At 37.5% G+C, this 26186-nt stretch overlaps 1 protein-coding gene across 1 annotated transcript in view; it reads right to left on the reverse strand.

Moving 5' to 3' along the window:
• CEP83 (centrosomal protein 83) overlaps positions 1-23333 on the reverse strand; it is a 140861-nt gene extending 117528 nt beyond the window's left edge. The window contains exon 1 of the mRNA XM_059934742.1: positions 23265-23333. The gene's annotated coding sequence lies outside the window, so the exon portion shown is untranslated. The remainder of the gene's footprint in view (positions 1-23264) is intronic.
• Positions 23334-26186: the final 2853 nt, after the last annotated feature.

Consider the following 26186-nt stretch of genomic DNA (forward strand, 5'->3'; position numbering starts at 1 on the left):
CAGGGAGCCAGAGTGACGCGCGCAGTTGAGCGGGAAGCCGCTCTCCCTCGCCTCCTCCCCACGCAACGTCTCGGCGGTTTCCCCCAGTTTCGCGCTTCTCGTGCGCTCTGCTGGCTCTTCCGACACTTTTTCTTCCCTGAGGGCTCTGATAGTGGTCCTGCCGCCACCCCCGCCTGCCTTCGTGCCCGACCGTGCAGACGGAATGAGTCTCGAAGTCTCCTGACTACCGCGTCGGCCGTGGGGCCTCGGCCCACGAGTGGAGAGCCGGCGCAGCTTGCCAGGCGGAAACGGCCAGGTCAGGAAAGAGGCCCAGGCGCGAGTCCCTCCCCGCACCGCCCGCTCCAAATCTCAAAAGGTGTTAGCTCGAGTCCAGGGCCCACTGGTCTCAGTGGTATCAATGAACTATACGTTACAAATCATTGGTCAGTGGGAAAAAGATTATCTGAGGAATTACTAAACACTAGGGACCGGCTTTACATCTGTTTCATTTGTTTAATACCAGATGACAAGAATTTCAATGTAAAGAATGAAACCATAAAAATATTACAAGAAAATCGAGGTGACTGTAATCTTGAGCTGAGAAAGGCCTTTTCTAAGTATGAAGCAATAACCAGAAACCATTAAAAAAGTCGATAAAAATTAACCACATAAAGATTGTTATCTACACACAAGTAATAACCAATGGAATATAAATTTGTATCATGTGGAAAAAGAAGGAAAAGTATTCCTAATACACAAAAAGCTCATAGAATATCAATTTTAAAACTTAACACAATAAATAAAATTGGCAAAGGATATCAATAGGACATTCTTAAACCAAGAAAAACAAACATCTAATTAACAAATGAAAAGATGTTCAACTTGCAAACATCCTTTTTGTCTATCAGTGTAGATAGTGAGGTGGGGATACAATTACTCTCATGCCTTACTGGTGTAAACTTGAAATTGGTACACCATTAATTACCAAAATTTAACAAAATAATTAGGCTTTGCCCCAGCAAACTCATTTTCTAGTCATGCGCTCTAAAGAAAATAAAAAGAAAACAGATTTACGAGGATGTTCCTCACCCCCTTTTTATAATAGGTGCTTATGGAAACAATGTAAGTACCATCACTAGGACACTAGTTAAATATGTTATGGTACCTACATACAATGAAATACCCTTGAGCCATTAAAAACAATGATGTAAATCACTTTATTTACACAAAAATATGTCCACAGCATATAGGTTTCTTTTTCCCCCTAAAAAGCAGAGTACAGTTTAGCATGAACAGTGCTTCATCCAAACATGAGTATGCATGTGTATATATGTGAATGTAAATACAAAAAGATCAGGAAGGATGTCAGCCAAAATGCGACTGATTTTTAATCTTTTGACCTTTTCTATCTTGTTTGAATTTTGTATAATGAATATATCATTTTTACAAAAACAAAATTGTGTTTTAATTAAAGATGCCAGTGAAAGAGGGCCAGTTTACTACAGACCCTCACAGGTGGATAACCAATGTGAAGTAATTATATTTGGGATCTAAGTCTCAGCTTTTTAAGTGTCCATAGATTTGGTTACATTAAGTTACCTAGAGTTGGACAAACTTTTATCATTTGGACATCATGATCTGACTCCCAGATTGGACTGGGTATCCTTCCTGTGTGCTCTCTGTGTGCCTCTCATGGCATTTGCCACACTGAACTATAATTCCCTCTTTCTGTTACTAGACTGTTTACTCTCACCACACACGTCCTTTTTCTGCCATGTTATGTGCTTATTTTCCCCTGATTCCTTTTCTATCATCTATTTTTCTGTGCATAAGTTTTCATTTTAATGTAATTACACAGATATTAAAGGGATAATTTCAACAATTTTTCAACAATTTTTATGCCAAAAAATTTAACTTAAGTGAAATGGACAAATTCCTGAAAAAATTACAAAAAAATTGACACAAGAAGGAAAAGAAAATCTAATTGTCCAAACACCTATGAAAGAAATCAAATTTGTAATGAAAAACCTTCCACAAATATAACTCCAGGCCCAGATGGCTTCACCAGTAAATTTTAAAGAAGTTAAAATACCAGTCCTACACTATTTCACAAAATAGAGCAAGAAGGAACACTTCCAAACTCATTTTACAAGGCCAACATAATCCTGATACCAAAACTTAACAAGGACAGTTTACAAGAAAATTACAAACCAATATGTCTCAAGAATATAGACTTTTTAAGTTTGAATGAAATATTGGCAAATTGAAACTTGCAATATAGAGGATAAGATACCATGACCTGGGATTCCCTGGTGGCGCAGTGGTTGAGAATCTGCCTGCCAGTGCAGGGGACACGGGTTCGAGCCCTGGTCTGGGAAGATCCCACATGCCGCGGAGCAACTGGGCCCGTGAGCCACAACTACTGAGCCTGCACGTTTGGAGCCTGTGCTCCGCAACAAGAGAGGCTGCGAGAGTGAGAGGCCCGCGCACCGCGATGAAGAGTGGCCCCCGCTTGCCGCAACTAGAGAAAGCCCTCGCACAGAAACGAAGACCCAACACAGCCATAAATAAATAAATAAACAAATAAATTAAAAAAAAAAAAAGATACCATGACCAGGGAAAATTAGGTTAACATTGAAAAGTCAGTGTAATTCACCACATTAACAGGATGAAAGAGAAAAACAAAATGATAGTCTCAATAGATGCCGAAAAAGCATTTGACAAAATTCAAAACTCATTCATGTTAAAAAACTCTCAGCAACCTGGGAATAGAAGGGAACTTCCTCAATATGATAACATCTTTGAAAAATGTAATGGTGAAATACTAAAACTTTTTCCCCTAAGATCAAGAACAACATAAGAATGTCTGCTTTCATCACTTCTATTCAGAATGATATTGAAGATCTCAATGCAATAAAACAATAAGGAAAAACATAAAGATTGGAAAGACTTGGGCTTCCTGATTGCAAAACTTACAACAAAACTACATACATAATCAAGACAGTGCCGTATTGCCAAAAACATACATAAATATAGATCAGTGGACTAGAATTCAAAGGCCAGAAGTAAACCCTTATACTTACGATCAGTTGTCTTTTGACAAATGTGCCAAGATAATTCAGTGGGGGAAAGTATAGTCTTTTCAATAAATGGTACTGGTAAAACTGGATATCCACATGGAAAAGAATGAACTTGGACCTCACACTATGTACAAATGTTGAAATGAATCAAAGATCCAAATGTAAGAGCTAAAACTATAAAACGTGTTAGAAAAAAAAGCCATTAGTCTTCGCAGCAATGGATTAGGCGATGGTTTCTTAGATGTGACACAAAGCACAAAGAAAAAAACAGATTAATTGTACATTATCAGAATTAAAAAACTGTGCTTCAAAGAACACCATCAAGAAAGTGAAAAGACAACCTACAGAATGGGAGATAATATTTGAAAACCATGTATCTGATAAGGGATTTGTATTCAAGATATATAAAGAACTCTTAAAATTAAACAATAAAAAGACAACCCAATTTAAAAATGAACAAAGGATTTGAATAGAGATTTCTCCAAAGAAGATATACAAATGGCCAATATGCACATGAGAAGATGACCAGCATCATTCGTCATTAGGGAAATGCAAATTAAAACCACAATGAAATACCACTTTATACCCACCAGAATGACTATACTCAAAAGATGGACAATAAATAACAAGTGTTAGTGAGGATGTGGAGAAATTGGAACCCTCGTACCCCTGTGGTGAGAATGTAAAATGGTGACTTGGGAATAGTTTGGCAATCCCTCAAGAGGTTAAACATAGAGTTACCATATGACCCAGCAGTTCCTTGTGAATTGGAAACTTATGTTCACACAAAATTTTGTATACAAATATTCATAGCAACATTATTCATAAAAACCCAAAAGTAGAAACTATCCAAATGCCCATCAACTAATGAATGAATAAACAAAATGTGCTATAATCTACACAATGGAATATTATTCAGCCATAAAAAGTACTGATTCCTGCTGCCACCTGGATGAACCTTGAACACATTATATGCTAAGTGAAAGACATGTATTGCATGATTTCATTTATATGAAATGCCCAGAATAGGCAAATCCATAGGGAAAGAAAATAGTAGTTGTCTAGGGAAGGGGATGGGGACAATGCAGACTGACTGCTAATGAGTATGAGGTTTATATATGGGGTGATGAAAATAATCTGAAATTAGATAGTGGTGGTGGTTGCATAGCTTTGTGAACATATTAAAACCCACTGAAATATACACTTGAAAAGGGTTGATTTTATGGTATACGGATTATATCACTAAAAAATGGGAAGTAAAATTGTATTCACAGACAACATTGAAAAGAAGTAAAACCATTCACAGACAACATAATTATATACACAAGAAAAGCCTATGGACTATACAAAAGAGCTACTGGAACTAATAAATTAATTTAGCAAGTCATAGGATACAGGATCAATATACAAAAATCAATTCTACTTCTACCTACCAGCAACAAAAATTGGGAAATGAAATTGAAGACAACACCATATATAATGTATCTAATACATCAGAAACCTAGGAATAAATTTAAAATATGTACAAGACCTCTGTATTGAAAAACCACAAAACATAGCTGAAGGAAATTTTAAAAGACAAATAAATGGAGGAAAAAACCCATAATATTCTTTTTTTTTTTCCCCATAATATTCTTGAATGGGAAAACTCCCATCACTAAGCTGTCCAGTCTTCCTAAATTGATTTGTAAATTCACCCCAATCCCTATCAAAATTCCAGAAGGCTTTTCTTTAGGACATAGACAAATAATTCTAAAATTTATCTAAAAAGATGAAAGATCTAAAATAGCCAAAACAATCATTAAAAACAACAAAGTTGGAAGACTTACACTACCTGATTTCAATCCTTCTATAAAGTTACAGTAAGCAAGACAGTGTGTTATTTGCATAAGGATAGGCTAGTAAATAAACAGATTTGCGCCTAGACATAGACCCACACATATACAATCATTTCATCTGTTACTAAGGCACCAAAGCAATTAAATAATGAAAAAAAGGTTTTTTCCAACAAATATTGCTAAAACAACTGGATATCTATTTTTTTTATAAAAAATGAACTTCAGCCCTATTTCACTCTGTACACAAAAGTTAATTAAAATGACTCATAGGCCTAACATAAAACCCAGATCCATAAAACTTCTAGAAGGAAACATAGAAGAGCACCTTTATAATGTTGGAGTAGGCAAATAGTTCTTGCATGGGAAACAAAAGGCACTAATCATAAAAGAAAAATTTGACAAATTAGGGTTTATCAAAATTTAAACTTCTGGGGAGTTCCCTGGCGGTCCAGTGGTTGGGACTCCCCACTTTCACTGTCGAGGGCCCGAGTTCAGTCCCTGGTCGGGGAGCTAAGATCTCGCAAGCCGTGCAGCATAGAAAAAAAAAAACAACAAAAAAACTTCTGTTCTTCAAAGACAGCATTATACAACAGACTGGAAAATATTCACCACACATATCTAGCAATTGACTTGTAACAGGAATATAAAAAGAACTCCTACAATTTAAAAATAAAAATTAAGTTCGAACAATAACTCATTTAAGATAATAGCATCTCATCAAAGTGGGTATAGAAGGAACGTACCTCAACAGAGAGCATATATGACAAGGCCATAGCTAACATCATACAAGCCCATCAGCTAACATCAACAGTGAACAGTTGAAAGCTTTTCCTGTAAGATCCTGTAAGACAAGGATACCCCGTCTTGCTAGTTTTATTCAACATAGTTTTGGAAGTCCTAGCCAGAGCAGTTAGGCAAAGGAAAGAATATTATATATAGAAAATATTATAATAATATATAATAGAGTAATTATATTAATTAATTATTGATAATATATATGGAAAACCCTAAAGACTCCATCAAAAAACCGTTAGAACTAATAAATGAATTTAGTAAAGTAGTAGGATACAAAATCAATATGCAGAAATTGGTTGCATTTCTGTACACTAATAGTGAACTATCAGAAAGAGAAACTAAGAAAACAATCCCATTTACAACTGCATCAAAAAGGAGTAAATTCAAGGAGTAAATTCAAGCCAGGAGGTGAAAGACCTGTACACTGAAAACTATAAGACATTTATGAAAGAAACTGGAGAAGATACAAATAAATGGAAAGATAGTCTATGCTCATGGGTTGGAAGAATTAATGTCGTTAAAATGTCCATACTACCCAAAGCAATCTACAGATTCAATACAAGCCCTATCAAAATTCCAATGGTGTTTTTCACAGAACTAAAACAAACAATCCTAAAAATTGTATAGAAGCACAAATGACCCCAAATACCCAAAGCTCTCTTAAGAAAGAAAAACAAATCTGGAGGCATCATTCTTCCTGATTTAAACTATATTACAAAACTATAGTCATCAAAACACTATGGTATTGACATTAAAAACAGACATATAGATCGGTGAAATAGAATAGCGCCCCAGAAATAAACCCACACATATATGGTCAATTACAACAAAGGGGCCAAGAATATACAATGGAAAAAGGACGGTCTCTTCAATAAATGCTGTTGGGAAAACTGGATAGCCACATGAAAAAGAATGAAACTGGACCACTGTCTTACACCATACACAAAAACTACTTCAAAATGGATCAAAAAAAAATGGATTAAAGACTTAAATGTAAGATCTGGAACCATAAAACTCCTAGAAGAAACTATAGGCAGTAAGTTCCTTGACATGAGTCTTGGCAATGATTTTTTTGGATTTGACATCAATAGAAAAGGCAACAAAAGGAAAAATAAATGAGTGAGACTAAATCAAACTAAAATGCTTTTGCACACCAAAGGAAGCCATCAACAAAATGAAAAGGCAACCTGCCAAATGGGAGAAAATATTTGCAAATCATATATCCAATAAGGGGTTAATATCCAAAATATATAAAGAACTCACACAACTTAATAGCAGAAAAACAATCCAATTAAAAGTGGACAGACATGCATGGTGATTGTAGTTAATAATACTGTATTGCATATTTGAAAGTTGCTAAGAGAATAAATCTTAAAAATTCTCATACAAGGAAAAAAAAACTTTTTGTAACTTTGTATGGTGATGGATATTGACTTATTGTAGTCATCATTTCATAATTATATAAATATCAAATCATTATGTTCTACCCCTGAAACTAATGTTATATGTCAATTATATCTCAATAAAAAATGTTGAAAAACAAAAAAGATAGTAGCAAAGACTTGAACAGACCTTTCATGAGATATACAAATGGCTGATAACACAAGAAAAGGTGCTCAGTATCTTTAGTCATCAAGGAAATGCAAATTAAAAGCACAATGAGATTCCATTTCACATGCACTGAAGTGGCTAAAATCAAAGTCTAATAATAACACAAATATGAATTCCAGCTGCTTCAAATTGTGATATTTACATTGCTAGTGTGAGTGTAAAATAGTACAATCACTTTGGAAAACTGCTTGGCAATTTGTTTATAGTTAAATATTCATCTAACCTATTCATGACCCAGCAGTTTCAGTGTTAGATAACTATGAAAGAGAAATGAAAATACAAGTTCACAAAAAGACTCATACAAAGAAAGTTTAAAACAACCTAATTCATAATAAATAAAACCTAGAAACAACCCAAATGTACATCAACGGGAGCACAGATAAGCAAATTATATATTTATACAATAGAATACATCACAGCAATAAAAAGGAATCGCCAATATGCCTAACAACATGGATAAATCTCACAAATATTTTAGTAAAAGAAGCCAGGCACAGCAGAGTGCATGCTGTATGGTTCTATTTATGTGAAATCAAAGAAAGACAATACTAATTTGATATTAGAAATCTAAAATTGGCTGCTGAGGACAATGCCAAGAGGGATACAAGAGAACTTTCTGGAGTAATGGATCTATATTTTGCTTTGAGTGGTGGTTACACAGGTATACATACAGCTCTCAAACTCACCAAAATGAACGTCTGAGAAAGACAAAGTTGAAGGACTGATGCTACCCAACTTAAAGAGTTACTATAAAGCTACAGTAATCAGGACAGTGTAGGATTAGCAAAATAATAGACAAAAAGATCAGTGCAACAGAATAGAGAGCCCAGAAACAGACCCCCATAAATTTAATCAGTCTTTGACAAAGGAGCAAAGGCAATACAATGGAGCAAAGATAGTCACTTCAACAAATGCTGCTAGAACAACTGGACATCCACATGCAAAAATATGATTCTGGGCACAAACCTTACACCCTTCACAAAAATTAACTCAAAATGGTTCACAGACCTAAGTGTAAAACACAAAACTATAAAACTCCTAAAAGATAACATAGGAGAAAACCTAGATGACTTTGGGTATTGTGATGTCTTTTTAAAATTTTATTTACGTACTTATTTTTAACTGAAGTATAATTGACCTACAACACTATGTTAGTTCTAGGTGCACAACATAGTAATTCAATATTTCTATACATTACAAAATGATCACCATGGTAAGTCTAGTTATCTTCTGTCACCATACAAAGTTAATACAATATTCTTGAGTACATTCCCCATGCTATACATTTCATTCCCATGATTCATTTATTTTGTAACTTGTGATTTAGATATAACACCAGACATCATCTGTGAAAGAGATAATTGATAAGTTGGACTTCATTAAAATTAAAAACAAAAGACAATGCAAGAGACAATGTCAAGAGAATTAGAAAACAAGCCACAAACTGGAGAAAATATTTGCAAAAGATGCACCTGATAAAGGACTGTTATCCAAAATATACAAGGAACCCTTAAAACTCAATAAGAAAATAAACAATCTGATTTTAAAATGGGCCAAAAACCTTAACAGACACTTCAACAAAGAAGATAAACAGATGGCAAATAAGCATATGAAAAGATGTTCCACATCATAAATCATCAGTGAAATGCAAACTAGAACAAAGGTGAGATACCACAACACACCTATTAGAATGGCCAAAATTCAGAACACTGATAACACCAAATGTTGGCAAGGATGTGGAGCAAAAGGAACTCTCATGCATTGCTGGTGGGAATGCAAAAGGTAGAACCTCTTTGGAAGACAGTTTGGCAATTTCTTAGAAAACTAAACAAACTCTTACCATATGATCCAGCAATTGCACTCCTTGGTATTTACCCAAAGGAGTGGGAAACTTACATTCACATTAAAACCTGCACACAGATGTTTTAGCAGCTTTATTCATAATTGCCAACATTGGGAAGCAACCAAGATATCCTTCAGCAGGTGAATTGATAAATAGACTATGGTACATCCAGACAATGGAATATTATTCAGCACTAAAAAGAAATGAGCAATCAAGCCATGAAAAGACATGGAGGAACCTTAAATGCATATTTACTAAGTGAAAGAAGCCAATCTGAAAAGGCTACTTACTGTAGGAAAAGGCAAAACTATGGAGACAAAGATCAGTGGTTGCCAGGTTGATGGTGGGGGTGGGAGAGATAAACAGGCAGAGCACAGAGAATTTTTAGGGCAGTGAAAATATTCTGTATGAGATTATAATGATGGATTATGTTATTATACATTTGGCCAAACCCAGAGAATGTACAACACCAAGACTGAATCCTCAGGTTAATTATGGATTTTGGGTGATTAGATGTGTCAATGTCAGTTCAGCCTTGGTAAAAAAAAATGCACCATTCTGGTGAATGATTTTGATAATGGGGGAGGATATACATGTGTAGAATGGGGGGAATATGGGAAATCTCTGTACCTTCATCTCAATTTTGTTGTAAACCTAAAACTGCTCTTTTAAAGTCTTTTTAAAAAATGAACATCTAAGATGTGTGCATTTTATTCTATGTTAATTTTACCACAATAAAATATATATTTTAAAGTGCTGATAAAGATGATTCCTTTCTGTTAACTGAAATACCAATGTCTGCTAGCAAGGTCACTTTCTTCCTTATATCAAGATATCTGAGAAATCTAACTAGTAATCATAAAGTTGTTAGGTGCACCCATATTCAGAGCAAAGGAAAGTATATGGTCCTGAGGGGTAAATCCAAACTGCAGAAAAGCTTGATAAGCTATCAAGCAACAACAAATGTGTTTGTTTACCATGGAAGATAAATGAAAGAAATAATTGCTATAAAAATGAAGGCTTTGATATCATGGAGCTAATAAATTCACATTACACATACATGAGTGGAATAATGGGGTCCTTAGGAACCTAATAGGAAATTGTTTTATAAGTTTAAATTTTAAATGAGAGAAAGTGAGGTACATGTGGAGTATTTAATTAAGAAAGAGTGATCTAGGATATGGGAATTCTTTTGATAAAAAGCAGGCATTCCAGTATTGCTTTTCACATTTAATACTTTGTTGCCAAAGCCAGAAATAATGTAAGAAGAATAAGCTTGTATTTCAGAATGTCAAGGAAAAAAAGTTATATGTCGTATGGCTCAGTGGTAGACAGAACTATTTTTGTCTTCTTAAAATTTCACATACCTTCTCATTTTCTCATCTCTCCTTTCCTATTTCTCTTTCATCATTCTACTTTTCCTTCTTGTTCTCTTTCATCCTATTCATTTTTTCTCTTTTTCTTCCTTTAGATCAGGTTTTTTAACTCTAGTTTCATGATTGACCTCCTAAGGAGTCATTTTAGGCATTTTTATCCTAATTTTCCCCCCTACCCACTATGAGATCTTAAACCACAGATATCCTGTATATCTGTTTATGTACTGTGGCTCTTTGGAGGGCCACAAACCATTGTAATATCTAAGGTTTTTTGCCCATTGAGAATGCATGCTCCAGATAATAAGCTCTTTGAGGGGAAGGATCATGTTCTGTTTACTACTGTATGTTCTGTGCTTAACATATAATGCTTGGGACACAGTAGGCAATAAATAAATATTTTAGATGAATATTTATTGAATTAAAAGTGAAAATGATCTCTGCTACAAACTTATGGGTCAACTAAACTAAAATTCTTGGATCTTTTTCAGACAGTGCTACATACTACTGACTACTCCACAATACCTCCGCATTCCAAGAATGTCTTCCTGAGACTATATGCTTGTGACTTGATAGAAACTTGGAAAGCATGGAAAGCACTCTAATCACAAAAGCAGTACTTTTGTAGCCAATTCCAAGAGCGAGTTACTTATACAGGAGCTAATTTCATCTATCATAAATGATTTTTCTCCCTAGCTTCAGTTTCAGAAGGTGATCATTTCCTAAATTTTTCTCTAAATTCTGAGGCTATACAGCCTCTTTGGTACTTAAAACCCACTATTCAGGTTTAACAGTTTCAGTTGAGGTCCAAGAATTAGATTAGAGAATGAAAAGAAGGGGAAGACACTGTAGGAGAGGGAGAAAAGAAATAGAGAAGTCATTAAACTTTTCTGTTTCTTAATTGTTTTACATGTAAGAGCTCTTCTAGCTCTAAAATTTTGATCTTGATGATTATGCTCTAAGTGGTTCTCAATAGAAGCATTTCGGCAATCTGTGAAGGTGTCATTAGTTACCTCAAGATTGGGGGGACAGTGCTACCAGCATTTGTGGGTAAGGCCAGGGATGCTAAACATCCTGCAATACCTGGGACTTTGGTCAGATCAGGTCCTTGGAAAAGTAGATGCCAAGACAAATTAGGTGTGCAAGAGATTTATTGGGGGAAAATAACTGTTAAGAAAAAAGGAAAGAGGTAGCAGTAGGCCAGGAGTGCCTTCAGGTTGATGCAGTTCTGCTACCCATGAAACGAGAGAGAGAAGGAAGCAAGGACAGTTAGGAAGAGCCTCAGACTGCCATTCGGCTCTGAGAAGTCTTGGCCAGACCAGTGAGCAGTCTCAGAACAAAGACTGACCATTTGAAGGGTCCCAATTTGGGCAGGCATGGCCTGGCTCTAATACACCTGCTGTGCTCAGTCTTTTTTTTTTTTTTTTTTTTTAATTTATTTATTTTATTTTTGGCTGCGTTGGGTCTTCGTTGCCGCACACGGGCTTTCTCTAGTTGCAACGAGCAGGGGCTACTCTTCATTGCGGTGCTCAGGCTTCTCATTGTGGTGGCTTCTCTTTGTTGGAGCGAAAGCTTAGAAGAAGGAGGTTAGTGGGACAAACTACATTCCCATTACTCAGTTGGTCTCAGGGATGTCACTGCTACGCATCTTCTTCCTCCTCCATTATCCAGTTCAAAATCTACTATTCTTTACCTGTCACCTCCACAGGTCTTACTTAGTAGCTTACCTGGGTATGACCCAAATGCTCTCTTAATGAGAACATATATTTACTGGTAATTAGACACTTCTCAGGCTGGGATTGCTGCACATGTCCTTCCACAGTTCCAATTAAGTATCAATAAACTTCCAAATGGATCACATGGAGTCCACATATATTTTTCCTTCCCATTATATGAAAGCAGCCCCTCCTCTTCCTGTTGATCCAGGTCAGTTACTCTTGCCAAGATGGGGACTCCTCTTCTTGCCCGCTGGTACCTGGACACAAAGCGTTCAAAGTGCCCAAACAGTAGCCATAGCTATTAGTTCAATGGAACCCTTGTGTTCCCTGATAAAAATGTACTCCTTTTGGGGACCAAGACTTCTAAACCTGCAAAGCCCAGAGTTTTGGGAACAGGAAGCACAAAGTCTCCCAATGACTCAATGAGGTGTTAAGTGGGGCCACTTCTGCTCCCTCCCCTGGACTCATATATTCTTCCTATTAGGGGCAGTGTCATTCAGAGGTCTCTGATTTGATGTATATACTGCATCCTGAAGGATGGCACTCCATCCTTGTAGAATACTGCCTCTAAACTGGCAGCTTACCTGCACCTTCAGTAGGTTGTCCAGTGCTCTTATCAGGCTGGCAGCTTCTGGATAGTGTAATAGGTGATACAACCAGTAGATGCCTTGGTCATGAGCTCAAACTCAAATCACCTTTACTGTGAAGTGGTTCCCCTTTTCAGATGCTATGTTGAGCTGGATCTCATGCCAGTGGATCTGGCCTTCTGTAAGCTCCTAGATAGTGGTACAGCTGAGGCTGTGCAGGCAAAAAAGGCAAACCCATAACCAGCAGAGGCATTTATCCCTATGAGGGTGAACCAGTGGTCCCTCCAGAATGGAAAGGGCTCAGTATTGTTGACTTGCCACCAAATGGCTGCTTTATCTCCTCAAATAATAGTGCCACATCAGGGACTCCGTGTTGGTCTCTGTTGCTGGCAAGCTAGACCTTCAAAGGCAGAAGTAGCTCAACTTGGCCTTGGTAAGTGGGAATTCATGTTGTTGGGCTCATGTGTAGCTTCTATATCTGCAAACATGGCCATTCCATTCGTGTGCCCACTGTGCCAGTTCTGGGGTAGGCCATGACAACACGTGGCTGACATCAACTGGTAGAATCTTTTCGTCTACTTGGTTGTTTCATTCCTTTTCCATGGTTAATGCTTTCTGGTCAGAATGAATATAAGATACAAAAATCTTCATTCTTAGGCCCACTCTGTTTGACCACATGCCTCTACTCCAGACCTCCCTGCCTCCAATCTAGGCATCTGTATAAAGTCTCACCACCAGTCACTTCCTCTTCCACACAAAGCAGATGACCAGCTACACTGCTTGAAGCTCTGCCCTTTAGGAAGCTTTTCTCTCTCCACTGTCTTTTAGGGACACCACTGAATGTGGTGTAATGTGCTGCCATCCATTTTTCAGCTCCCACCCATATACCAAGCCAACCCATTCATAATCAAGCTTGAGCTTTTTTCTCCTCCCTCAGCTGGTCAAATATGACCCCCTATGTAGCCATATAGCCTGAGCATGGGGTACTGGTACAAGCATAGTGGGTGATATGGGGGTCTGTACTACTAGCTCATGTTGTTTACTCATGCCTTCTGGTCCTATTGGAGTTTGATTTTGAATGCATCATTTCCATATTATGATGAACTGCTGCTGGGCCCATCAACTTTATGACTGGGCATATCTGACAGAACTCAGCTCATGATGGGTACTTCCAGACACATGATAACTTGGTGCCCCATAGTCAAGCTTTCTGGCTCTACTAGGGCCCAGTACCATGCCAGGGGCTGTTTCTTGAAAGGAGTAAAGTCCTCTGCTGCAGATGGCATCGCCTTGCTCTAAAATCCCAGGGGCCTATATTGTGATCTCCCACTGGGACTTGCTGTAAGTTCCACACTGACTGCTGCAGAGCCCATTGCTGTTCCAGGCTGCACAGAACTGTCACCCAGGATATGAGCCAGAGCAATATTCCTAGGTGTGGAATTCGTGCTTCCAGAACCCAAAGAGGCCCATCAGATATTGTGCTTCATTATAGTAGGTGACGCAAGATATAAAAATTTGTCTTTTACTCTGGAGGGGATGTCTCCACATGCCACTGACTACTGGACCTCTAAAAACATTACAGAAGTGGCAGATCACTGAATCTTCTTAAAGTTTATCTCTTACCCTCTGGATGCATGTATCTTACCAAGGCCTCTAGTATACAAGCCACCTCTTGCTCGTCCTACCCATCAGTGTACTATTGGTATAACATGTCAATGTGACATTCTGCAGGATGTCCAGACAGTCCAGATCCCTTCATACTATATTAAAATAGAGGATAGAAGAGTTAACATAGTCCTTGGACAAAACTGGAAATAAATATCTCTTCCACATCAATGTAAACTACTTCTAATCCTTATTTCTGATTGGAATATAAAAGAATGCATTCACCAAATCAATGGCCACATTCCATGTACCTGAGGTCTTATTAATCTGCTCTAGCAATGATAACATGTCCAACACAGCTTGAATTGGGACTACTACTTGGCTAAGCTTGCTGTGGTAGTCTACATTCACTGGGATTCAGAGCGGCACTAAACACCACCATCTCCTCTGGGACACAATATAAGTTTTCATTATCTTAGCTGGGCTGAGGAACAATTTTAAAGGCTTCCAGTTGGTCCTCCTTACTATGGTAGCTCTTATCTAACAGCCTAATGACCCAATACTTCAACTGCTAAGTATGTCTATTGCAATTATATACTCAGGGACCAGGGAAATGACTGGCAGGTGAGTCTGCAGACCCAGTGAATTCTCTGTAGACCAGACTTTAGCTAAGACTCTATTAGCTGCTTCTGTAAGCCCCGGCTCTAACAGGGGGCCATGATGACATTTTGGGTCTCCAGTTACCAAAGTCTACTCAGAACCTAGCTCCAAAGCTCCTTGAAATGACTGGGCATTGCCCTTTCCCCATCATAAATGCCTTAAGTAAATACCCTGGGTCCCTTTGGGGAATGACTGAAGGAATCATTACAATATAGTATACTTTACACAATGCTGCAGAGTCCTTCTCCTAGGGACACAGCCACTTCTTTAGCTAGTGGATTCCAGATCTGAAAATTGGCTCAAATTCAGACACTGAGCAACAAACATATTGTGCCTTTTTATTGAGGTGACAGCCCTTAGCCTCCTGCACCTCCATTCTTTGTTTTTTTGGCTGCGCTGGGTTTCTGTTGTGGCTCACACACTCTTCATTGTGGGCTTTTCTCTAGTTGCAGTGCGTGGGCTTCTCTAGTTCTGGCATGTAGGCCGCAGAGTGCTCAGGCTCAGTAGTTGAGGCACGCAGGCTCTCTCTAGTTGTGGCATGCAGGCTCCAGAGCACACAGGCTCAGTAGTTGTGGCGTGTGGGCTCTCTAGTTGTGGCACACAGGCTCTAGAGCAGGAGTCCCCAACCCTGGACCACGGACTGGTACCAGTCCATGGCCTGTTAGCAACCAGGCTGCACAGCAGGAGGTGAGTGGTGGGCAAGCGAGCGAAGCTTCACCTGTATTTACAGCCGCTCCCCATTGCTCACATTACTGCCTGAGCTGCGCCTCCTGTCAGATCAGCGGCAGCATTATATTCTCATAGGAGCATGAACCCTACTGTGAACTGTGCATGTGAGGGATCTAGGTTGTGTGCTCCTTATGAGAATCTAATGCCTGATGATCTGAGGTGGAGCTGAGGTGGTGATGCTAGCACTGGGGAGTGGCTGCAAATACAGATTATCATTATTAGAGAGGTTTGACTGCACAGAGACCATAATAGATCAATTGCTTGCAGACTCGTATCAAAACCCTATCAGTGAGTGGCAAGTGAAAACAAGCTCAGGGCTCCCACTGATTCTGCATTATGGTGAGTTGTATAATTATTTCATTATATATTACAATGTAATAATAATAGAAATAAAGTACACAATAAATGTAATGTGCTTGAATCATCCCCAAACCATCCCCCCCGACCCCTGGTCCGTGGAAAAATTGTCTTCCACGAAACTGGTCCCTGGTGCCAAAAAGGTTGGGCACTGCTGCTCTAGAGCATGCGGGCTCAGTAGTTGAGGTGCACGGGCTCTCTAGTTGTGGCATGTGGGCTCTCTAGTTGTGGTGCAGGCTCTCTAGTTGCCCCCCAGCATGTGGCATATTAGTTCTCTGACCAGGGATCAAACCCACGTCCCCTGCATTGGAAGGTGGATTCTCAACCACTGGACCACCAGGGAAGTCCCTCCTGCACCTCCATTCTTGCTTTCTTCTGGCCAAAGAGGACAATTTAAGCATCATAATGAATTATGACGGAAGTGAATTAAAAATATCAAATATATTAAAATCCATAAGTACATAATGATATTCAAAAGTAAAAACTGAGTATAAATTCATTTGAAGACTAGTTTATAAAGTAAAGGAGGTAAATTGAGCACCTATATTCCCCTTCCTGTCCAAATTGTATTTCCTATACAAATATTTGAAGAGAAAGTTTTAATTTCAAGTAATAAATGCAAAAAAAATTATAAAAATTAGAATATTACCATTTTGCATCTCTTAGTGAAATAATGAACAGAGGCCATGATCAAGTGGCTGCTAAGACCATTAGGTAAAAGGCTGCTGGTAAACACTGATACAGAATAGTTCATGCTGTCAGCATTTGAACCCACTAATCAACCTTTACATCAGAAAAACAGCCAGATATTGAAGCGCTTTCTGGTGTGATACAATGAGAAGGGCATAGCACCACCTGTGAAATACCCCTGACAAAAAAATAAAACTTGACTATGATCAAGCCTCTAGATCTAACAGCTAGATTTCAGTAAATACAAAGGTAAAGAGAACATGACAAAACAACATAGGGACACAATCAGCAAAATCCTGAACATGGGAAACTCTGTGACAAATGATCCAGTTCTTTAACAAATAAATGGCAGGAAATAAAGAGAAAAATCATCATAGATTAAGAGAGTTTTAAGAGACATATCAACTTAGGGCAGTGTTTGAACTGATTCAAACGAATCAAGTATAAAAAGACATATATGAAAATCTGAGAAAATGTAAAACTCTCAATATTTGCTGATATTCAGGAATTATAACTTGTTAGCTGACATAGTAGTATGTGATTATGTGTTTTTTAAGTAAAATATTTATGAATGAAATAATATATCTGAGTGTTATCTGGGCTTTGCCTTCAATAATCTGAGAAGGTGGGGAATGTTATGTAGATCAGTGGTTCTCAAACTTTAGTGGACCTACAAATCAGCTGGAGAGATTGTTAAAACACAAATTCCTGGGCCCTACCTCAGAGATTCTGGTTCAGTGGTCTGAGGTAACGCTAATGAATTTGATGAAAACGATTGGCCATTTATAACTGATCACTGTTGAAGCTGGGTTCTGATAAGTACGTAGTTCATTATACTTTAATATGATTCTGAACACAATTTCAGTTGTGTGTATGGTGAGTGGGGGAAGGAGTTCCCACACCACCGAGCAATTCTCCAGACATTAGCTGGGTGGCCTACAATTCAACTCAATTCTGACACAGCCTACCCAGAGACAGCATCAGATTCCACAGGTTAAGGGCTCAGTTCCACAGACTGAGCAAACGCCCTTCCTTCAGAGGCCAATCACAAGCCCAGGTTACCACCTGTACTTCTGACTGACTGGCTATAGATTGGAGGTTCCCGTTACCCCTTCATCAGGTTAGATTAATTTGCTAGAGAGGCTCACAGAACTCAGAGAAACATTTTACTTACTAGATTATCGGTTTATTATAAAAGGATGTAGCTTAAGAACAGCCAGATGGAAGAGGTGCATGGGGCAAGGTTTGAGGAAAGGTCACGGAACTTCCATGCCCTCTCAGAGTGCACCACTCTCCCCAAATTTCTCTGTGTTCACCAACCCAGAATCTCTCTGAACTCCATCCTTTTGGGTTTTTATGGAGGCTGCATTACATAGGCGCGACTAATCATTGGCCATTGGCAACAGGTTCAACCTCCAGCCCCTCTGTCCTACTCGGAGGTAGGGGGAGGGGCAGGACTGAAAGTTCCAACCCTCTAATCACCTGTAGCTCCTCTGGTGACCAGCCCCCATCCGTAGGTACTTTCCCAAAGTTGCCTCATTAACATAACAAAAGACACCTTTGCTGCTCTCTTAAGAAATTCCAAGCGTTTTAGGAGTTCTATGCCAGAAATGGGATGAAGGCCAAATATGTTTCTTGTTGTAAATCACAATATCACAATTCTATTCTCTCTACTTCAGCATGTTTGAAATTTCATAATAAAAATTTTTTATAAAATTCATACGCCAACACCTGACAACTTCATTATACCTGCTAATTTTTTCCCAAGCACTTACATATTTTAATATGATTTTTATTATAAATTAACCTCATTTTATTTATCCTTTATAATACAGTTAGGGCATTAAATTGATTTTTTTAATGATGTATGTAGGCAGATTGCACTATATATGTGTTTCATTTGAAGATGGTTACAAATATTTATTATAAAATGGGAATATTGAGTCCAATAAGGGTGACAGCTGCTAATCTAAGACAGTCTGTGGAGAAATGAAGGCTATGGAGAAGAGCAAGCCCTAGCAGCTGAATGGGCAGCTTCAATGGTAACCAAAGCAGATACCTCACCAGACCTGCCAGGATTTCTACTTTCCTAAAAAAGAGGCTTAACAATTCAAAGTATCTTGAGTCCTCCCAGGACATTTTCTTGTTCACCATTTGGGATTTCCTAACTATTCAAGATGGGAAAATCATTCTGAAGACAAACTGATTTTTCTCCAAAGAGCAGCAGGCTAGTTATTAACACTCCAGAAACTTGTCAGAGAGCTTCATTTTCAATAGACGACTACCCAGCACCAGACAAGAAACAGCTGAGAACTGTTTGGGACAGATAGTCAAAGGCAGTGCCTGCACTTTGGAATCATCAAGGGAACTTAAAAAAATACTGATATCTGGGTCCCACCCTTCTGACTTAACTGATCAAGAGTAACTAGGCATTGGAAATTTTAAGCTACTCAGGTGATTCTAACGTGCAACCAAGACTGAGAACCATTGCTAGAAGACTGAAGCAGTGGTTCTCAAAATTTAGAGGGAATCCGAATCACCTGGAGGGGGGCCCAATCTGTATTTCTGAACAAGTTCCCAGGTGATACTGAGGCTGCTGGTTTGGAGACCACATTTTGAGAACATAAAGCACTCTGTCTGCTGCACACCCTAAGGACAAAGGCTGTCTCAAGGAAAAGCACTTGTGCAGCTGAGTGCTGAACTTGACACTCTTTTATAGAACACCATTTTTATTTGAAAGAATGCTGACAAAAGTTGTTCAGACTTGGGTATCTGGGAGACATTTTCTCAAAAAGTGTGCCAGTCACTTCAAGGAAAATAAGTGATGCTATTTGTTGCCAATGACAAAATTTGAACTTGCAAGTGGAAACTAGAAATTTGGAAAACTTGCATCCACCATCATGCGCTTGACCACATACCAGTACTTAAAAGATTTCTGTGGTAAGGTTGGTAGTGAGATTAGTGAATGTGATTTTTTTTTTGATATTAGATAATGAAATGTGTTAATATTTGGGAAATCTGCATAACTCAGTGAAGCAGTATTTTCTGAACGAACGGTGCATAATGTTACCAAATCATGTATGGGTGACAGAGTCATTCAAAGAACAAGTTAGACCAACTGAGTTTAATGTCACATAATATGATATAGTTTTAGATTCCACATTGCAACTAACCTTTAAAAACTAGTACCTATGGAGGTCTGGTATAGTACAAAGAATATCCACGGTTATCTGAAAAGGCCATTAAAATAGGGCCCCTTTTCCAACTACAGTTCTGTGTGGGGCTAGATTTTCTTCATATACTTAACCCTCCGGGGGCAGAAAACGTTTCCCTTTGTCCATTCTATGTTCTTTGGCTGGCCTAATATTAAATTGACGTAAGACTGATTAGCAGGAGAAAACTTTAATTTTGTACGTACGGGAGCCCACAAAGACATGAGAGACTCTCCAGCTGTCAGGTAATTAATGCTTACATACCATCCTGAGCTAAGGAGAAGAGGATAGGGGTGTGAGGCCTCAAAGGGAAGGAAGATAATTCACAGGAAGATGAGAAGAGCAGATCTTTGGTGAACAAATGTTTGCCATGTCATGCAGATAAGTCTTTAGGATATAAAAAGTTATTTTTGGTAACAGTGCTCTTCTTGGTACAAGTTCCCTATCTAAATTGTTTTAGGCAGTTCAAGGGGAGGTAAAAAGCTCTTCCTGAGTCCACTGGGCCTTGATTGTCTTCAGTTCTTAATAATTCACATGCCTGCCCTGAACCCCCAAAAACCAAAAGCAGAATATCACAACAGACTGAATGCAGAATCAGATATGAGAAACCAGTTGTCTTCTATTAAACCAGACATTAAAGAGATTTGAAAAAAATTTGTGAAATGTCACTCTTCTCACTTTTTTTTGTTTTGGCAAATGTTTAATTTTCATAAAGTTTTCTTTAGGTTACATGCAGTAACTTATTGTTATTTTAAAGTAAATTAGTAGGGAATTCCCAGGTGGTCCAATGGTTAGGACTCTGCGCTCTTGCTGCCGGGACCCGGGGTTCAATCCCTGGTCAGGGAACTAAAATCTCATAAGCTGCATGGTGTGGCCAGAAATAAATTAATTAATAAATATTTTTGTAAATTCTGTTTTAATTTCTAATAATGTAAATATTGCCAGATATAGGCCATATAAACATAAGTTCATTGAAGTCCTCAATAATTTTTAAAAGCATAAGGGAATCCTAAGACCAAAAATGGAACTGCTGTTCTAGAGTTACAGGAGTTTTCTATTTCTTGACTCAATTGCAGCTACATGGATATTTGTTTTACAGTTATTTCTTAAAATATGTATACAAATTTTATGTACTTTTGTGAATGTTGTATTTCACAATTTTTTTTTTTTTTAGTTGCAAGTAAGGAATTTACCTCTTAGTTTACTAGAAAAAGCAGGGTTCTGGAAGTAAAAGATTTATGATTCAAGTTCTCCATCTGTGTTAACCTGTTGTATGGTTTGGGGACCAAGGAAAAAAAACAGAATGCTGTAACACCACCTTCTGTAAAGCATGAAAGTGCTTTATGAACTGTAAAGTGGTATGCAAATATTGGTTACTATTATTATCGCAGAGTAGCAACATATATATCAGTTTAAAAGTTTCTCTCTTCTAATCAACCTGCCTGTGGCCTTTAAGCAGACTTTTGAGAATTCCTTAAACCATCATGTTTTCCATTTTTATTTGACTTCCAAAATACTTGGAGTTAAATTTGTTGTACAGTGTTAACAACGCTATTGTAGGTTTGTTACGGATTACTTCTCCTCCAAATAGTATTTAATCTTCTTGATTTACCTTTTTAAAACTGCCTAACTTATATATATCTTAATATTGTCAACGACCTCAAAAACTTTATGGAAAAAAGAGGAAGAGAGTAAATCTTATATAAATTATAAAGGATACTGACAGTATGAGAGAGAAGATGGCCCTCGCATGTCCTCTTTCCAAAGGTTGTGAGGGAACATTTGTGGCAGTCTCGTTTCCCTCTTTCTGTAGCACATCACCCTCACATAAATAAATAAAGCACAGGACTTTCATTTCCAGGCAGTTGTCATAGCAACTTTTGACTATCCACAGCAGAAGGAATTCTCACATCTTAAGCCCTGATTCCAGAAGAGCTAAGATACAAAGACTAAAAGGAACATTAAAGAATGATTGCAAGATGTAATGAAACTGGATATCTGTTATTCAGAACTTTTCCACTAAATGTATGTACTTTTTCCCCCTGACATATATTCCGCCTTATAGGTTTCAGAACTCAACAGCAATAAATGGAATAGCTACCATTTATCACTCATTACATGCCAGATACATAGAACATTACATACATTGCTTTTTTTTTTTAATACTTCCAACAACACTGTAAGTGTGGTACTATTTTTGTCCACATTTTACTTTATGAGGAAACTGAGTTAGATAGATAGATGAAGCAACTGACTCGAAGCCACACAAGTAAGTGTTCAGCCTTTCAGCCTTCAACATAGTTGACCACTTCTTAAAACATTCTCAAGTTTTCTGGATTTCCTCCTGCTTTACTGACCAGACACTTTGCTAGCTCCTTTGTTTCTGCCTGATCTTTAAATGTTGGCTTGCCCATGACTTAGACCTGAGCACTCTTCTCTACCCAGATGATCTCTTCTAGTCCTGTAGCTTTAAATGCCTTTTATGTGTTGATAATTCCCAAATGTGTATCTCCCACCCCAGATATCAACATGCATTTCAGACTCATGTATGCAACTGCCTGTTTGACACGGGTTTCTAATAGGTATTTCAAAGATAATAAATCTTAAACAGCTCCTGTCCTTCAGTCTTCCCTGCCTCAGCAAATGACAACATTGTCTAACCCAGACACTCAAGCCAAAATCCCGGAGTCATCCTTGATTTCTCCCCTTTCCTCACACCCCACTGATAATGTATAAACAAGTTATGTCAGATTTATACCCAAAATCTATCTTAAATCCACCTCTTTTCAACTCCATTGCCATCACTCTTGCCAGCGTTAAAGCCTTCAATGGTTTCCCATTGCTCTTGGAATATGACTTGAGCTCCTGACTATAGCCTAGAAGACCCTGCATGGTCTAGCTCCTCCTTCCTGCCCCAGTCTCCTATAGTTGTCCCCCACCATCACTCTTCTTTAGTCACAATATCCGCCTTTCCTTCCCTCAAACACATCAAGTTCTTTTTGCCTCCGGGATTTTGTAGTATAAACAATATGAACTGTCTCAAACTTCCCTCAGCTCATCTTCCAGGCTGGCTCTTTTTCATCCTTCACGTTTTAGCTCAAATATCTTCTTAGGGATTACCTTATCTAAAATTGGCTTCCTGTCGGAGTTTTCAACCACTCACATCATTTTTATTAAAAGCACTTACCAGTATCAGAAATCTTTACTATCTTCGCCCCTCTCATTTATGTAAGCTCCATGGGGTCCGGGACCCCTACTGTCTTTTTCACTTCTACGTTCTCAAAGCTTAGGAGCATATAGGATGTGCTCAGTAAACACTCACTGATGGAGGAAAGGAAGGAAAAAAAAAATTCAATGCCAGGTTCCCATCCCAGGATTATTTTACTCTAAAACTGCTTTTAACTACTGCTCTATTTTTATTTATTCATTTATTATTTTTATTTCCTTTTTTAAACTGAGATATAATTGACATACAATATCATGTTACTTTGAGGTGTATATCATAGTGATTTGATATTTATATGCATTTCAAAATGGTCACCATGATAAGTCTAGTTACCATCTGTCACCATACAAAGTTGTTACAATACTATTGACTATATTCCCTATGCTGTACATTACATCCCCATGACTTATTTATTTTATACTTGGAAGTCTGTACCTCTTAATCCCTTCATCTATTTTACCCTCCACCGCAAGCTCTGTTCTCTGTATCTATGAGTCTGTGCCTGTTTTGTTTTTTCATTTATTTTGTTTTTTAGATTCCACATATAAATGAAATCATATGGTAATTGCCTTTGTCTGACTTATTTCACTTAGCATAATATCCTCTAAGTCCATTCATGTTGTTGTAAATGGCAAGATTTCTTTCTTTTTCATGGCTGAGTAATATTCCACTAGATAGATAGATAGATAGATAGATAGATAGATAGATAGATAGATAGATAGATAGATATAGATAGATATGTATCTCACATCTTCTTTATCCATTCATCTATTGATGGAAACTTAGGTTGCTTCCATATCTTAGCTATTGTAAATAGAGCTGCAATGAACATAGCGATGCATGTATCTATTCAACTTAGCGTTTTCGTTTTCTTCAGATAAATACCCAAAAGTGGAATTGCTGGATCATATGGTAATGCTATTTTTAATTTTTTGAGGAACTTCCAAAATATTTTCCATAGTGGCCATACCAAGTTATATTCCCATCAACAGTGCACAACAGTTCCCTTTTCTCCACATCCTTAACAACAGGTATTTGTGGTCATTTTGATAGTTGCCATTCTGACATGTGTGAGGTGATATCTTATTGTGAGTTCTATTTCCCTGATAATTAGTGATGTTGAGCATCTTTCCATGTGTCTGTTGGCCATTTGTATGTCTTTTTTGGAAAAATGTCTTTTCAGGTCCTCTGCCAATTTTTTAATCAAGTTGTTTGTCTTTTTGATATTAAGTTGTATAAGATCTTTATATATTTTGGATATTAACCCCTTATCAGATAATTTACTAACATCTCCCATCCAGTAGGTTGTCTTTTCGTTTTATTGATAATTTCCTTCACTGTGCAAAAAGCTTTTTAGTTTGATGTTTTTAGTCCCATTTGTTTATTTTTGCTTTTGTTTCCCTTGCCTGAGGAGACAGGCCCAAAAATATATCACTAAGACTGATGCTAAGAGTGTACTGCCCATGTTTTCTTCTAGGAGTTTTATGGTTTCGGTCTTACATTCAAGTCTTTAATCCATTTTAAAATTTATTTTTATATATGGTGTAAGATAGTGGTCTGGTTTCATTCATTTGCATGTGGCTGTCCAGTTTTCCCAACACCATTTATTAAAAAAACTGTCATTTTTCCACTGTATATTCTTGCCTCCTTTGTAATAGATTAATTGACCCTATATGTGTGGGTTAATTTCTGAGGTCTTTATTCTATTTCATTGATCTATGTGTCTGTTTTCATGCCAGTACCAAACTGTTTTGATTACTATAACTTTGTAGTATAGTCTGAAATCAGGGGGTGTGACACCTCCAGCTTTGTTCTTTTTTCTCAAGATTGTTTTAGCTATTCAGGGTCTTTTGTAGTTCGATACAAATTTCAGGATTGTTTGTTCTATTTCTGTGAAAAATGCCATTGGTATTTTGATAGGGATTGCATTGAACTTTTAGACTGCTTTTAGATAGTTTGACAATATTAATTCTTTCAATCCACAAGTGTGATATATATTTCCATTTATTTGTGTCATATTCAATTTCTTTCACCAATGTCTTAGAGTTTTCAGAGTTCAGGTCTTTCACCTTCTTGGTTAAATTTATTCCTAAGTATTTTTTTTTGATGCAATTGTAAATGGGATTGTTTTCTCAAATTCTCTTTCTGATAGCTCACTATTAGTGTGTGGAAACACAACTGATTTCTCTATATTAATTTTGTATCCTACAACTTTGCTGAATTCATTTATTAGTTCTAACAGTTTTTTGGTGGAGTCTTTATATATATTATCATGTTATCTACAAATATTGACTGTTTTACTTTTTCCTTTCCAATTTGAATTCTTTTTACTTCTTTTTCTTGCTTAATTGCTGTGGCTAGGACTTCCAATAGTATGTGGAATAAAAGTGGTCATAGTGGGCATCCTTGTCTTGTTCCTGATCTTAGAGGAAAAGCTTTCAGCTTTTCACTGTTGAGTATGATGTTAGCCGTGGGTATGTTATTTATGGCTTTCATTATGTTGAGGTACATTCCCTCTATACCCACTTTGTTGAGAATTTTTATCATAAATCACTGTTGAATTTTGTCAAATGTATTTTCTGCATCTATTGAGATGATCATACAATTTTTATTCTTTGTTTTGTTAATGTAGGATATCATGTTGATTGATTTACAGATGCTGAACCATCCTTGCATCCCTGGAATAAATCCCACTTGATCATGGTGTATGATCCTTTTAATGAATTGCTAAATTCAGTTTGCTAATATTTCATTGAGGATTTTCCTTCCTACTTTAGCTTTTCAAGATGATTTCCAGTTATATTATTTTGCTCCAACTCAGGACTAATGCCTGGGGGCTTCCCTGGTGGCACAGTGGTTAAGAATCCGCCTGCCAATGCAGGA

The sequence above is a fragment of the Balaenoptera ricei genome, chromosome 10 (genome assembly GCF_028023285.1).
Source record: "Balaenoptera ricei isolate mBalRic1 chromosome 10, mBalRic1.hap2, whole genome shotgun sequence".
Taxonomy (NCBI): domain Eukaryota; kingdom Metazoa; phylum Chordata; class Mammalia; order Artiodactyla; family Balaenopteridae; genus Balaenoptera; species Balaenoptera ricei.